Raw genomic sequence first — 15,961 nt, 5'->3', positions numbered from 1 at the left:
TATGGTTTTGTTTTGAAACGAGATTTCTCTTAGAAGAGGTTGGACCATTTGTAGCCTTGGTTAGACACCAAGGATCATGTATCTTCAAAGTAAAATATGCCCACCTTTGAAACATTAAGAACCAGACCGGGAGGATCCCTGGGTGGCTCAGTGGTTTGGCGCCTGCCTTCAGCCCAGGGCGTGATCCTGGAGTCCTGGGATCAAGTCCCGCGTCAGGCTCCCTGCATGGAGCCTGCTTCTCCCTCTGCCTGTGTCTCTGCCTCTCTCTCTCTCTCTCTCTCTGTGTCTCTCATGAATAAATAACATAAAATAAAAAATAAAATAAAATAAAATAAAATAAAATAAAATAAAATAAAATAACCAGGCCGGAGAAAATTACAGCATTGACCACTACAACAAGAATAGCAGTTAAAATCAAAACCACAATGAGAGACCATCTCACACGTGCATTAGGATGGCTACTATAAACTACCACCACCACCACCAGGAAAAAAGTGTGGACGAGGACATGGAGAGTGGAACTCTTGCACACTACTGGTGGGAGTGTAAAATAGTGTAGCCACTATGAAAAACAGTACAGCAGTTTCTCAAAAAAATTAAACATAGAACTACTGTATGGTCTGGCAATTACACCTCTGAGTATGTAGCCAACAGAACTGATGAACAGATACCAGCACTCTCATGTTCATGGCAGCACTATTCAGATAGCCAAGATGTGGAAACAACCTAAATGTCCTTCAGTAGATGGCTAGATAAAGAAAATGTGGGACATACATAAATGGAATATTGTTCCACCTTTAAAAAGATGGACTTTCTGACACCTGCTACAACATTGATGAGCCTTGTGGACATTATGCTTAAATGAAATAAGCCAGAAACTAAAGACAAATAAATGCTGCATGATTCCACTTATGTGAAGTACCTGGAGTAGTCAAATTTAAGAGACAGGAAGTAAAATGGTGGTGATTGCCAGAGCCTGGGGGAGAGAAGTTAGTTAAAATAGGTGCAGAATTCCAGTTTTGCAAGAGGAAAATGTTTGGAGATTCAGTATTAACACTAATAAACTGTACACTTAAAAACAGTTAAGATGGTAAACTATGTTATGTGTATTTTATTACTGTTTTAAAAAAAGAATGACGATAATGACTCTGACCTCAGAGGGGTGGATGCTGTCAGTACAGAGAGCCACAAGGGCGTCACTGGAGCATCAGGAGCTTGACTCTGGGTGGGGGTGGGGAGGTGAGTCGTGTCTTGGGGGCTCTCTGACCTAGCCCTTGGTTGGGCTGGTGGCCCAATCACCTGTGACAGCTGAGCAGAGGAGCCCTCAAGGGCCGAGGCTGCTCTCATGCCTTCTGTGAGCCCTGTGACATCTGCACTGCCCGTATCATTTCAGAAACTTGAGGACTCCAAGTGGAGAGCCCTGACAGCTGGGTGGGGGGATGGCCGGAAGGGGAGGACGTTCTTCAGATGGTCCTCAATCAGCAGCCGATGGCATTTGGCCTGCTGCATGCATTTGTGGCATTGCTTTGGAATGCATTTCAGGGGAGAGGACCCTCTGTGAACAGATAGTTTTCTTTCGTTTTGAAGGGGGCTGGTTGATTTGCTTTAAACTCTCTAAAGTTCAGGAATACCAATTCAACTTTGTCATATTACTGAATGCTGAGGGAGGCAGGGGAATGAGGTGATGACATGCTCAGCCTGTTTTTCTCCCAAGAAAAATGAAAGGTTAACCTCTTATGGAGAAAATGGTAATTGCATGCATAAATAAACAGATGCTATGGAATATTCCTGACCAACGACGATGGACTTTGCATTCTCAAGGATTTGGACCCACCAGCCCAACAAAATGGCACAGGCCGGCAACAGAAATTCCAGTGGAGGAGCATGAAAATTCCATGCCCTTTCTTAACATTAAATGGACTTCAAAGATGCAAGGATGGAGAGGAGCTGTTGCACGGGGTGGCTGACAAAGAGGGTGTCTTCAGTGGGGGGAGGGAAAGAACCCAACTTCACTGGCTAAATAAAAAGAAATATATGGGTTCATACATCTGAGGTGTTCAGGATACTATTAACTTAAGGCACAGCTGGATCCAGGTGTTCACACAACAGCTTTAGGCATCTGTTTATTTCCATCTTTTAGCCCTAGCTTTCTTTTGTGTTTGCTTCATTTGAGGGCAGTCTATTTGTGGTGGCTTCAGCATCTCCGAGCCCACATCTTACCAGAGGGAGCTCCTCCTCCCAAGTGGTTCCTACAGGAGTCCCCTGGTTGGCTCTTTTGGGTCTGGCTTGGGTCATATGTCCATCCCTGACCCACTGTGGCTGGGGTGATAGAATATGCTGGATAGTATGAGCCCATGCCTAGAGCCAGAGAGCAGGGGGACCCCCCCTTAAGCCACAGGGCTGATGGGGAGGGAGGGTACAGTGGCTCCCTACAGGGAAGATGGCTAGTGCAGGCAAGCACAGTTGTTCACCATGTGGGACATGTGAGGCAAAAGCCAGGCCCATCCAGGATTCGGAGTTATTTCCCTGGTGCATCGTCATTGCCAAGTGCTATGAGGTTATTGATGGAGTGGCTGCTCTTCTCTCTTCTATCCTGCCAGCATGGCAGTCTATTTTTTTAAAAAATAAGATATTTATCATTCTTTTCCTCCCAGCTTTATTGAGATATAATTGACATACAACATTGTGTAAGTTTTAGGTGTATAGTGTAATGATTTGCTCTACTGATACATTGTGAAATGATGACCGCCATCAGGTTAGTTAACACATCCATCACCTCACATAGTTACCTTTTTGTGTGCATGTGGTAAGAAGTTTAAAAATCTACTCTCTTAGCAACTTTCAAGTATATGGTACAGTATTGTTAACTATAGTCCCCATGCTCTATATCACATTCCCCAGAACTTATTCATCTTATAACTGGAAGTCTGTGTCCTTTGACCACCTTGCCCATTTCCCCCACTCCCATCTACCACCTCCAATTACCACCAGTCTGTTTTCTGTTTCTTTTTCTTTTTCTCTTTTTTTCCTGTTTCTTTGAGGTTTGTTCTTTTAGATTCCACATACAAGCGAGATCATATAGTACTTGTCTTTCTCGGTCTGACTTATTTCACTTAGCATAATGCCTTCCAGATTCATTCATGTTGTCTCAAATGACAAGATTTCCTTCTTTTTTTTTTGGCTGAATATGTCATTACAGACACACCCACCCACCCCCACACACACTACATTTTCTTTATCTATTCATCTGTCAGTGGGACTTAGGTTGTTTCCAGATTTTGGCTACTGGGAATAATGCTGCAGTGAACATGGGGATACAGAGATCTTCAAGATATTGATTTCGCTTCCTTTGTATATATATATATATATTTATATATATATACCCAGAAGTGGGATTTCTGGGTCATATGATAATTGTGTTTTTACATTTTTGAGGAATCTTCATAACTTTTCTATAGTGGCTGCACCAGTTTGCATTCCCACCAACAGTGTATGAGGGGTCCCTTTTCTCCGCATCCTTGAAAACCCTTGTTATCTCTTGTTTTATTTTTGTTTGTTTTTATAATGGTGATCCTAACAGGTGTCAGGTGATAACTCATTGTGGTTTTGATTTGGATTTCCCTGATGATCAGTGCTGTTAAGTACCTTTCCATGTACCAGTTGGCCATTTGAATATCTTCTTTGGAAAAATTTCTATTCAGGTTCTTTTATCATTTTAAAAAAAGATTTTATTTATTTATATGAGAAAGAGAGAGTGAAAGAGAGGGGGAACACGTGTGTGGGGAGGAGCAGAGGGAGAGGGAGAAGCAGGCTCCCCACTGAGCAGGAAGCCTGACTTGGGGCTGGATCCCAGGACCCTGAGATCATGACCTGAGCCAAAGGCAGATTCTTAATCTACCAAGCCACTCCAGATGCCCCCTTTGACCATTTTTAAATTGGGTTATTAATAACTGTTGAATTCTATGATTTCTTTTCTATGATATTAACTCCTTATCAGATACATGGTTTGCAAATATTTTCTCCAATTCCGTATGTTGCCTTTCAGTTGTAGTCACCTTTTGTTTTGGGGCAATAAGGAACCTTGTGGTTAAGGGTGCCAGTAATGATGTTTTTGGGTGATGGCTGTTCTCTTTTGGGTTTTGCAGCATACAGACAACTGCAAACATTTATTTTCTTGCTTACGAGTCTGGGGATGACTGAGTCTTGGTTGGGTTTGACAGCTTGGTTCCAGGCTGCTGTTGAGGGCAAGTCTCTTTGGACTAGTGGCTATTTGGGGCATGCCTTTCTTGTGGCAGATCATGAAAGCGTAAAGGGGCAAACCAAACTGCAAATCCTGGGAGAGTTCCTCTTGTGTCACATCTACTGATAATCCTTTGGCCAAAGCAAAGCATATAGACAAGCTCAGTGTCAATGTGGTGGGGATGTGCTTGTCCCCCTGCTTGGCAAGGCCATGTGGCAGAGGGAGGGGAGAAGAAATAGGAATAATTGTTCAACCTTTCACATGTTTCTTTCGTGAGAATTCATCTGTGTCAGGCATCCTGCCCAGAATTAGCTTCATGGCCCATCTAGTCCTTTCTGTCCCTGAGTGATGGAGATAAAGAGTGGTTTTGCAAGAGTTTGAGTTTCCTCCTTGAGGCCAAAATCAGAGTTGAGATGGGTACCCTAAGTCTTCTCAGGTATTGCTTCACTTAGTGTGTAACGGGATGGTCTTCACTCTTACCTGTTCAGAGCCCCCTGCTGGATAGGTAGGTGATCAGGGTAAGGGTCAGCTGAATGCAGGGCTGTGAAGGGTCTGACCAGAGAGCTGCAGAGCATGAGGCCAAAGGTGAGCTGGGAGAGCCAAATCAACAGCCAGGAGGCCAATCTGGCTAAGATGCCTGTCTGGGGGGGTAGGCAGAATGAGATTGTTTCAGGGCAATTGCATGGAGCCTAGGGGACAGGTCAAAGCAAGAGGGTTCTGGATAGATTGGGGGTGGGGCTCAAGAAAGTTGCCAAACAACAGGAGTTCTCAGCTTGGAAGGGAAGGAAGTTTTAAGACTTGAGACATGACCCACTTTTTCATCCCAAGGAGGAAACAATCACTGGGCAGTTGATTTCTCTTCTGATTCCTGCCTTGGCCAATTTCTTTAAACTGCTTAAAAATATCAAAATCCATCATTGTAAGGAGCTCATATACCATAGAAACATTTGCAAAGAAATAGTGTGGTAGTTATTTTTCTTTTTTTTAGCTCCTAGAGAAGGCTGAATGTTTTACAAACTGAATGGTTACTATTGAAATTATCTTTCCAGAACTCTGAGTATTTTTTCCTTATAATTAACTTTAGTGTTGCTGAAGTTGGTCTGTTACATTTGAATAATGGAGGCACAGAGTAGCAGCTGCAATTGCAGAAAAAAGGCACAGTCACTGTAAATGGGTATTTCTGTTGTGATGGAGCAGTTCTACTTAGTTCTGTTACATATCGGGAGTCTGGGGGGCAGGGAGCAGAGGCAGAGCAGGTGGAGAGAGGGAGGAGAGGGCTCTTGGAGGGCAGACTGAGATTCTCCTGCAGAGAATGTGGGGCCTTCTGCACAGCTGGGCATCCACAGATGGCAAGGATCACATTTCCGGATCTGGTGTGAGCAAAGGAGGAGCAGAAGGCCTCTACTTTTGTGTGCATTTGGAGGTTGATACTGGTACCAGATGGGAGGGAAGTAATTTATTATTATTAATAACAATACCAAGATCTGTGAGGAACTTATTGTCCAGCACAGAGTGGGTTTAGACTATACATGCTTTGTCTCTTGAAGATAAACCAATAGAGTAGGTACTATTATGATTCCCATTTTACAATTTGAGAAAACCAAGGATAAACATGGGGAAATAACCTGCTCAGGGTTGTATATCTAGTAAGTGGTAGAGCAGGAATCCAAACCCAGACCCCACTGAAGCTCATAGTGATTCATCCTCCAGCATGGCATGATTGTAAATGTCACAATTCAGGCTTAGCCAGTGTTTCTAGATGCCCAGAGTACTGACACAGGCAGAGTGGCTCCCCAGGGGCTGAGTGTTAGAGAGGGCAGTCAGATCACAAGATGTCCAAATAGGAGGAGGGACTGGAGTTTTTAACCAAAAACGGAGAAGAACCATAATGGACATGGTTGTTGTTTCTCTGACATTCACCACACCCTTCTCCCATTGTGTAGCACCAGTAGTGGTGGGAGGGAGAGGGGGTTCGGTAGATTGACCCACAGCTTGGATGGACCCTGATTTGGTCTATAGCTAAGCCAACCAGGGAAGTCCCATCTGCCTTGCCTCTGTGACTGGCTCAGAGATGGCAGACAAAGACATTTCAGGCCAATGAGATGCAAGCTGGGGTTTGGTAGGGGCTTCTAGGAAAGTAAGTCTGTGCTTTGATGAGGGAGGTTCACGAAAGGGCCATCTCTCTGTCTACCCCCACCCTCAACAGCAGGCAAGAAAGCAGGTAGCTTTGCTGGCTGTTGGCAACCACCCTGTAACCACAAGGGTATCCAGTCCTGGGAGATGGCAGAGCCACTAGATCAATCCCCCTCCCCTGCACAAGCTCCTACCAACTCAGGGCTGCCTCTCAGGCAAGTCTATAAGTCTCCTTATTGTTTTATCCTCAATGAGCAGCGTTTACTTCTTGATGCTGCAGCATTTTAACTGACCTATCCTGGGCTACAAAAGGAAGATAAATCAGCCTGATGTCTTTGTTCCCAGGAAAGCAGATTAGAACTCTGGGAGTTCTAACTAATTCTCTAGTCTGGGGAGCTAGGTATCTGTCTCCACACAAGGAGCTGCCTTCTAGTGAGTGGTGTAGCATTTGAAGCATCCAAACTCAGGCTGGGGAATCTTCAAGAGATTTCTAAGAGGGAGGAGAGACATGGCTGCTGGTATGTTCACCACCATCAAGGTGGGGACTCTTGTACCACTTAAGAGTGGGAGCAGGACTCTGAGGCAGAGGGTGGATGCTGAATGCCTCTCCCTGCTGCAGGACAACTTCTCAAGGAGAACTGAGGGCACCCATGTAGTTTTTCCTGCATCATCTCCAAAAGAGACCAGAATTTTAAAAATTATTTTCCCCAGACCCCCACATATTAAGAACGTGACTCAAAGTGGTGCTCATGTGAAGTGTATTATAGCTAATATGTTGGCTGTAGGTCAAGTTGGTGGTGCAGTCGCATTGTATATCTTAGTTTGTTGTATGCTTTAAAGTAAAATGGGATTTTTTGTACAATTAATGTGACTAATCAAGCAATGTTCATTATATTAGGCATGCCATGTAAATTCCTATCATGGCAAACTATTGTAAAGGTTTATTGGTTGTGGTATCTTTGCTGTCCTGACATACTGAGTCATATTTATGATTTAGTTATTGTGAAGTCCAGAGTTAGGAACACTTTGTAACCTTGCTACAGCAATGTTGTTTTCGTGGGGAAAAGGAAGGCCCATCCATTTTAGTCATTGTGCTGATTTATAAACACATTGCCTGTTCTAGGTTCCTTTCACAATCCCTTCTGGGCCTGTCATCTATGAATTTATTTGAACATTTAAAAAGCATTGACTGTTTCCAGTGTGTACCACCCACTTGCTATGAAAAGCCTTGATTTCTTTTATTTATCCTAAACTTGTGTGTCCTGAGATGCCAGTATCTTTAGCATTCCCCACTTTGGATTACTCAATTAGGACATGACAAGTAGCAGTGGCCTTTGTCATTCTCACCTAATGCCACCTTAACTTTGTTTTATATAAGTGGCTTATTTACTCTCCTCTACTGGGTTGCAAAGCAAATTAACAGTATAAGTGGATTCTACTAAATGAAGACAAACTTAAGCAGAGGCCACAGAATGTATTGGTGCTACTTTGGCAGCCTTTTACATGGTGAAATGAGGGAGAACTTGGCTCCTGACTGCCTTGCCCAGCATGTGGCTTTATGCAGGAGGATGGGTGAAAGGAGGGCCCTGTAGCAAGCAGTATGTTCTGTCTCGGTACTGAGTGAAGAAGGACTCAGGGTAGACAGTGGGGATTCTTATTTGAATTCACAAAAGCAGCTTTTTAGTTCCCAGGTAGAATGGCTGTTCCTTAATTGTCAGGCTCTTGTGCTTATTTTGTGACCTGCAAGATGGGCACAGGGCAGGAAGAATCAGACAGGTTCTCAAATACCTGGAACAATAGACATCATTTTCTTAAATTATCTCTGCTTCATATAGAATTAATTTTTTGAGCTCCAAGTCCCCTGAATCTCTTGCTGGCTGCCCTGAAGCATAAGCAGGCATGTTGCACCCTTTTCTTAGTCCAAAGCTGCAGATGTTTGTCTGAGATTTTCTCTTTTGCCCAGTGCCAGAGAGAGACCACACAAACTGCTTAAGGGTTGCCCAAGGGGCTGGACCCAGTGTGTGGCCCATCAGCCCCAATGCTCTGCGTGCCCAGCTCCACATTGAACCTCCCGTTCCTATTATACAACGTAGGAAAATGAGACTGTTTGTAACCCGGAAGCCCATCGCTGGCCAAGGGCACTTGCTAGCAGAGATCTAGAGGAATTAAGGACTTCAGCAGCATACCTCAGTTCCAACTTTTGCTCTCCAGCCAAGAGGAGCTACTCTGTGTGCATTTTTGTGCACACTTGTCTTTCTCTCTGGCTTTTTGATAGCACAGATTGCTAGTCCTTATCACGGGCTGACTTTGATTATGTATTCACTCTCTCTAAAGCTCCCAACCAGCTTACAGGGTTTGTGTCATTCCTCCACTGGATGGATGAAGAAGCTCCTGCTCCAGGGAGGGAGGCACCTCGCCTGGCATTACGCTGCTTCAGGGTACCAGAAGTAGGATTTCCAATGCTAAATTGTCCTTGTCTGCTGATTTGCTTATACAAAATTTGAGGGGCACTTGAAAAATGATTAGAAGTAGGAATGTGTTTGTTCTAAGTTCCTTGCCTTTCACAGCTGACTAGGCTTTTCATTTCTGCAGGTTATGAGGCTTTTGTAAAGGCAAGACACGTGCTTTGTTCTCTGCCCCATAAAGGCTCCATTGGCAGGGCAGGGAGCAGTGGGTTTCCAGGGCCCAGGAAGGTGGCACATTACCCAGAGGGTTATTGACCCTCATTTACTCAAGAACCCTGGGGCTGAGACTGAGGAGTCTAGGGCTCTCTACATGGTCTTGGGGAGGGGTGAATTTAATTCTGTTGCTTCTCTGGGTGTGAGAATAAAACTCTGATGGGCTTCCTTTTCTGTCTTCTCCACCCTCCCCCCCTCCCCCCGCTACCCTTGCATATATTGGCCTGTCTTACTTGATCGCCATTTCCCCCATTACTGTAATGGCCATTTTCATTTCTTCTCTTGTAAGTGATCGGTTTGTGTTTTCTGGCACCAATTCTAAGCCTACATCAGTAACAAAGAGAGGTCTCTCTGAAAGGCTGTATTTGCTTTCTATCTCTGGCCTCTTTTTGGCCAGAAAATGGGCATTCTGGAAAACACGCCCCTCCTAGAAAACCTCCTTCCTGCCTCTCCTTCTGGCTTTGCTCGGTTTTGTCTCCTCACGTCTTTTTCATCAGTAGCGATTCCGCTGTTCCTTGACTCACGATGGTGAACCAAGGAATCCTCTTGCCATGTAGCAAGGTTTTACCCATGCTTGAAAGCTTATGTCAGATACTGCCGCCTCCATGAGGTGAGCCCTGATTATCCCCAACCAGGTACATCCTTGCCCTTCTTCGTGTCCTTAGCACTGATGGCCTATCTTTATCATTTTTTCTTTAAAACATGCCACTTCTCCGTATTTCCCTAGTTGTAAAATCAGCACCTATCTATCACAGGAAGTGGAAAATGCAGAAATACACCAAGAAGGAAATGAGAATTCGCGAGATCATGATGGGCTCTAGCCCTAGGAGGTGCCGTGTGTGGGCACTCTTCAGAGCCCTTCACGTGTGCTCAGCCAGCTCACTTGCACAGCTGCTCCTGGAGGGGGCTCTCGTCAGAACCATGATCTTACACACGTGGAAATGATATTCAAGGTGGTCATGACATGTCATCTGGGGTCCGTGTGACATGGAGATCTCACTGAACTTCCCTGACTGGCTTCCATGGCTGTGAGAGTCGGGGAGACCTCGGTCAAGCCACTGGACTTCTCCCTCTTCCTGCTCCAGGCTCTGCACAGCCTGGCATGCTGCTTGGATGTCCAGCTGGATGCCAGCTGTCAGGAGATTGCAACTTTCAGATGCCACCTCTCTGGTTTACTTTCTTCCTACTTCTCCCTGTGTGATTGAATCTCCTTGGGGCAGACACAGGCTGCCACACATAAAGAGAAGCTGGTTTTAACTGTGGGAATGAAAAGCACAAGAAGTAATATCCTGCCCTCCAGAAGCAAACACTTATGGAGTGCTTACCATGTGCCAAACCCTGTTCTCGGAGCTGTGTGTGGAGGAACACAACAGCTCACACAACAGCTGTGTTATGGAGGAAGGGACTTCAGCACAGAGAGGTTAATAAACTTGACCAAGTTACACAGCTAGAACGTGGTGTGATTCGAGCTCAAGTGGATTTATTCCTTCTATAACCTTACAATTAGAATGAGGATCAAGGAACAGTCTCATGGGCCTCTCCCCATTCCGGACCACAGGGGTATCCCCAGGTTGGAGGGAGTCCTGGGAAAGAGTGGGTGTGGGGCTGAACACAAGACAGGGGGACCTGACTGAGGTCCAGGCAGAGAGGGGAAGGTCAGTGAGAGACAGTCAGGGGCAGCCTGGGAGCTGATCCGATGCCCACAGGGGAGTCCTGAAAGTTCTTTATCTAGTCACTCCAGCCTCTGGCCTTCTGAACACCTGTGGATCATTCATCAGAACAACACTCTCCTGAGCCTGGAGACTTTGCCAAGTCCCATCCAAACAGCCCTGTGTGGACACCCCCATTTTTTTCAAGGTCCATCGCAGCTGTAGCCCCTGGATATTGAGGCCAGGGGGTCTTGATACACAGAGAGATGGTGGCTGTGCTCTAGAACTTGGGTAGGAACAGCATTGAAACCCATTGTCTCTTCTAATAATCAAGGGACAAATTGAACATCATTACCATTCAGGTCTTATGAGATCAGAAAGGGATGGTCATGTGGATGAAGGCTGGGAAGACTTCTTAGAGAAAGAAGAGAAAGAGCCTGGTTCTAGAATGATTGAGACAAATTCACCTGGAGGAGGAGTGAGAAAGGAGCACACGCCAGGCTGAGGACAAGAGCTGAGGGAGGGGAGTGGCTTGGCATCCAAGGATACAGACTGAGAGAACCCTCCAGAAGCTGGGTTAAGGTAGATGGCAGGTCGTGTATCATTTGGGATGGGGGGTGTGATGAGGTCAGGAAGAAGTTCAGATGGGGAATCAGACAGACCGAGGCTTGAATCCTAGCTCTGCTACTTATTAGTTATGGGATTTCTGGTGAGTCACATGTCCTACCCTCACCCAAGCCTCATTTCTTCATTTGTAAAATGAAAGCTGTTAACGCCTACCTGAGGAAGCCCCAAGCAGGACTTGGTGATCATCAATAGACAGTGCCTAGCCACATAGGTAAGACTTAACAAATGGTATTTATTATTCTTGTTCCACTGGGAAATCTTCACCCACTGCTGCTTTATTTTATATGTTTTCATGCAATGTCCCCAATAGCAGTGAAAACACATTCTAGTCTCCACATCTGAAAGAAAGTGGGAAAATCTTAGTGGATGTTCATCTAGAGAAAAATTATACAGTAGGCATAAAGGAAATGTTGGGATGCCATTTCTCCATCTTAATTTGCTTTTGGTTTGCCTTTCATGGGAAGCTGTATTCTTTTGAGTAGTTTTCCTGGCAAATATTGGAAACATATGTTTGGTTCCTTTGTGCACAACAGGGTTGCATCTGGCTTCTGTCTGTGGATAAACCAGGGTTCAGGAGAGCTGTTTGTCTTGTGATGGGGGTGGGATTTGCCCTCATCCATCCCACTGCCCTTTGCTGAGCCCATTTCTGGGAAATGGAAGCTGATGGAGCTGTGTTGCTGCATCTCTGCCCTCAGCCCTTCTCAGTGATTACCGCACCACCCCTGGCCCTCCTGAGGAGCTGGCCATCCTGGAAATGAGTCCCGTATCGGGCTCCCCACAGGGAGCCTGCTTCTCTCTCTGCCTCTCTCTCCCTCTGTGTGTCTCTCAGGAGTAAATAAATAAAATCTTAAAAGAATAAAGAGAAAAAGCCAACTTCTGGTTTTCCTGCCCCACTCCCCTGCTCCATCCATCATCATTTTGTGGCTGTGTTCACACCTAATGAATGTCTCCTGGGCACGTAGCCCAATGCCATGCAGGTAGTAGGCATCTGGTAGGTGCTGAGTGCGGAATGTGGAGGCCAAAGGTCATCTCGAACGTCTCCTTTATCTTTACTTCCTTTCTTCTTCTTCTTTTTTTAATAAATTAATTTTTATTGGTGTTCAATTTACCAACATACAGAATAACACCCAGTGCCCATCCCGTCAAGTGTCCCCCTCAGTGCCCGTCACCCATTCCCCCCTCCACCGCCCCCGCCCTCCTCCCCTTCCATCACCCCTAGTACGTTTCTCAGAGTTAGGAGTCTTTATGTTTTGTCTCTCTTCTTGATATTTCCCACACATTTCTTCTCCCTTCCTTTATATTCCCTTTCACTATTATTTATATTCCCCAAATGAATGAGAACATACACTGTTTGTCCTTCTCCGATTGACTTACTGCACTCAGCATAATACCCTCCAGTTCCAACCACGTTGAAGCAAATGGTGGGTATTTGTCGTTTCTAATGGCTGAGTAATATTCCATTGTATACATAGACCACAGCTTCTTTATCCACTCATCTTTCGATGGACACTGAGGCTCCTTCCACAGTTTGGCTATTGTGGCCATTGCTGCTAGAAACATCGGGGTGCAGGTGTCCCGGCATTTCATTGCATCTGAATCTTTGAGGTAAATCCCCAACAGTGCAATTGCTGGGTCGTATGGCAGGTCTATTTTTAACTCTTTGAGGAACCTCCACACAGTTTTCCAGAGTGGCTGCACCAGTTCACATTCCCACCAACAGTGCAAGAGGGTTCCCTTTTCTCCGCATCCTCTCCAACATTTGTTGTTTCCTGCCTTGTTAATTTTCCCCATTCTCACTGGTGTGAGGTGGTATCTCATTGTGGTTTTGATTTGTATTTCCCTGATGGCAAGTGATGCGGAGCATTTTCTCATGTGCATGTTGGCCATGTCTCTGTCTTCCTCTGTGAGATTTCTCTTCATGTCTTTTGCCCATTTCATGATTGGATTGTTTGTTTCTTTGCTGTTGAGTTTAATAAGTTCTTTATAGATCTTGGAAACTAGCCCTTTATCCGATAGGTCATTTGCAAATATCTTCTCCCATTCTGTAGGTTGTCTTTGAGTTTTGTTGACTGTATCCTTTGCTGTGCAAAAGCTTCTTATCTTGATGAAGTCCCAATAGTTCATTTTTGCTTAGGTTTCTTTTGCCTTCGTGGATGTATCTTGCAAGAAGTTACTGTGGCCGAGTTCAAAAAGGGTGTTGCCTGTGTTCTCCTCTAGGATTTTGATGGAATCTTGTCTCACATTTAGATCTCTCATCCATTTTGAGTTTATCTTTGTGTATGGTGAAAGAGAGTGGTCTAGTTTCATTCTTCTGCATGTGGATGACCAATTTTCCCAGCACCATTTATTGAAGAGACTTTCTTCCAGTGGATAGTCTTTCCTCCTTTATCGAATATTAGTTGACCATAAAGTTGAGGGTCCACTTCTGGATTCTCTATTCTGTTCCATTGATCTATGTGTCTGTTTTTGTGCCAGTACCACACTGTCTTGATGACCACAGCTTTGTAGTACAACCTGAAATCTGGCATTTCCTCAACATCTTAAAAGCCATCTATGAAAAGCCCACAGCAAATATCATTCTCAATGGGAAAGCACTGGGAGCCTTTCCCCTAAGATCAGGAACAAGACAGGGATGTCCACTCTCACCACTGCTATTCAACATAGTACTGGAAGTCCTAGCCTCAGCAATCAGACAACAAAAAGACATTAAAGACATTCAAATTGGCAAAGAAGAAGTCAAACTCTCCCTCTTCGCCGATGACATGATTCTCTACATAGAAAACCCAAAAGCCTCCACCCCAAGATTGCTAGAACTCATACAGCAATTTGGTAGCGTGGCAGGATACAAAATCAATGCCCAGAAATCAATGGCATTTCTATACACTAACAATGAGACTGAAGAAAGAGAAATTAAGGAGTCAATCCCATTGACAATTGCACCCAAAAGCATAAGATACCTAGGAATAAACCTAACCAAAGAGGTAAAGGATCTATACCCTAAAAACTATAGAATACTTCTGAAAGAAATTGAGGAAGACACAAAGAGATGGAAAAATATTCCATGCTCATGGATTGGCAGAATTCATATTGTGAAAATGTCAATGTTACCCAGGGCAATTTACAGGTTTAATGCAATCCCTATCAAAATACCATGGACTTTCTTCAGAGAGAACAAATTATTTTAAGATTTGTGTAGAATCAGAAAAGACCCCGAATAGCCAGGGGAATTTTAAAAAAGAAAACCATAGCTGGGGGCATTACTTCCTTTCTTCTTATGAGCCTTTGTGTTTTGTAGCTCCTCCGTGGCCCTCCCATCAGAGGCATCAGTGTTAAAAAATGAGCTAACCTGATATCTGAACCTCACTCGCCCATGTGTCACTTTACCAGTTTTTTGTAATATTTAAGTACTAATAGACAATATCAAATAGATTTTTTTTCAGTTTTGGAAAGAGTGAATTCCTTTTTTTTGTTTTAAATTTTAATTCCAGTATAGTTAACATGCAGTGTTATATTAGTTTCAAGTGTTGCAAAGAGTGATTCAACAATTCTGTCCATTACTCAGTGCTCATCATAAGTGTGCTTTTAATTCCCTTCACCTATTTCACCCATCCCCCTCTCTCAAATAGATTCTTAAAATGAACTTTTAAGAAAATTTAATCTCATTTTAAAGGAAAACTTCAAGGGCTTGATGAGCTAGTTACATTTTTATAGAAAAAGAAATCTATCAATTTGAATGAAATAAAATTAAAGTGTTCATTTGCATTCCACCTGTGGAATCTGTCTCACCATTGGCAGATACAGTTGTTGAGTGAACCTCTTAATGGTGCAAGTGAGGAAACGGAGGACCAGTGGTATGAAGTTATTTGCTCAAGGTCACACAGCTAGCCAGTGGCTGAGCCTGGACTTGAACCAAATCGTCTGAGTTATTTATGCATCTTGGCAGCCATCTATCCGTCTGATTCATGTGGTCCCACGAAAATGTTTGGAGTGCAAGCACAGCTCCAGGTGTTGTGGCAGATGCAAAGAATACAATGGAGGGCCTGTTCTGGTAGACTCAGGGTTTGGTGGGGGAGACAGTGTTCCGACAAGCCATCTCAGTGCTGAGTTATGTGACAAGAGCTGTGGTACAGACAGGAAAAAAAGATCATGGGAGAGAGGAGCTCAGGGTTTAGGATTGTCCATCTAGGTTCTTGTGCTGCTCTTATCCAGGGCTAAGGCAATACCACTCTCCTCGCAATAAATAACACTCAGCCACCCCATTTCTTGCCCCACAGTCCTGTCACGTGGCATAGTATGTCAGCTAAGAGAGAGCACTACCTCTGGGGTCCCTCCGATGTAAGTTCAAATTGGGTGTGCACATCACTAGCTCTCTGATACAGGCATGCTGTCTCCTCTCAGACACTAGCTTCCTTCTGTAAGATGAGGTTTACATGACCTGCCTGTTATTATTTATTTATTTATTTATTAATGAGAGAGAGAGAGAGAGAGAGAGAGAGGCAGAGACAGAGGGAGAAGCAGGCTCCACGCAGGGAGCCCGACATGGGTCTGGATCCCGGGTCTTCAGGATCAGGTCCTGGGCTGAAGGTGGGACTAAACCGCTGAACCACCAGGGCTGCCCACCTGCCTGTTATTTT

The sequence above is a fragment of the Vulpes vulpes genome, chromosome 4, assembly GCF_048418805.1.
Source record: "Vulpes vulpes isolate BD-2025 chromosome 4, VulVul3, whole genome shotgun sequence".
NCBI lineage: Eukaryota > Metazoa > Chordata > Mammalia > Carnivora > Canidae > Vulpes > Vulpes vulpes.
The sequence above is the reverse complement of the archived record's forward strand: the minus strand, read 5'-3'. Positions refer to the sequence as shown.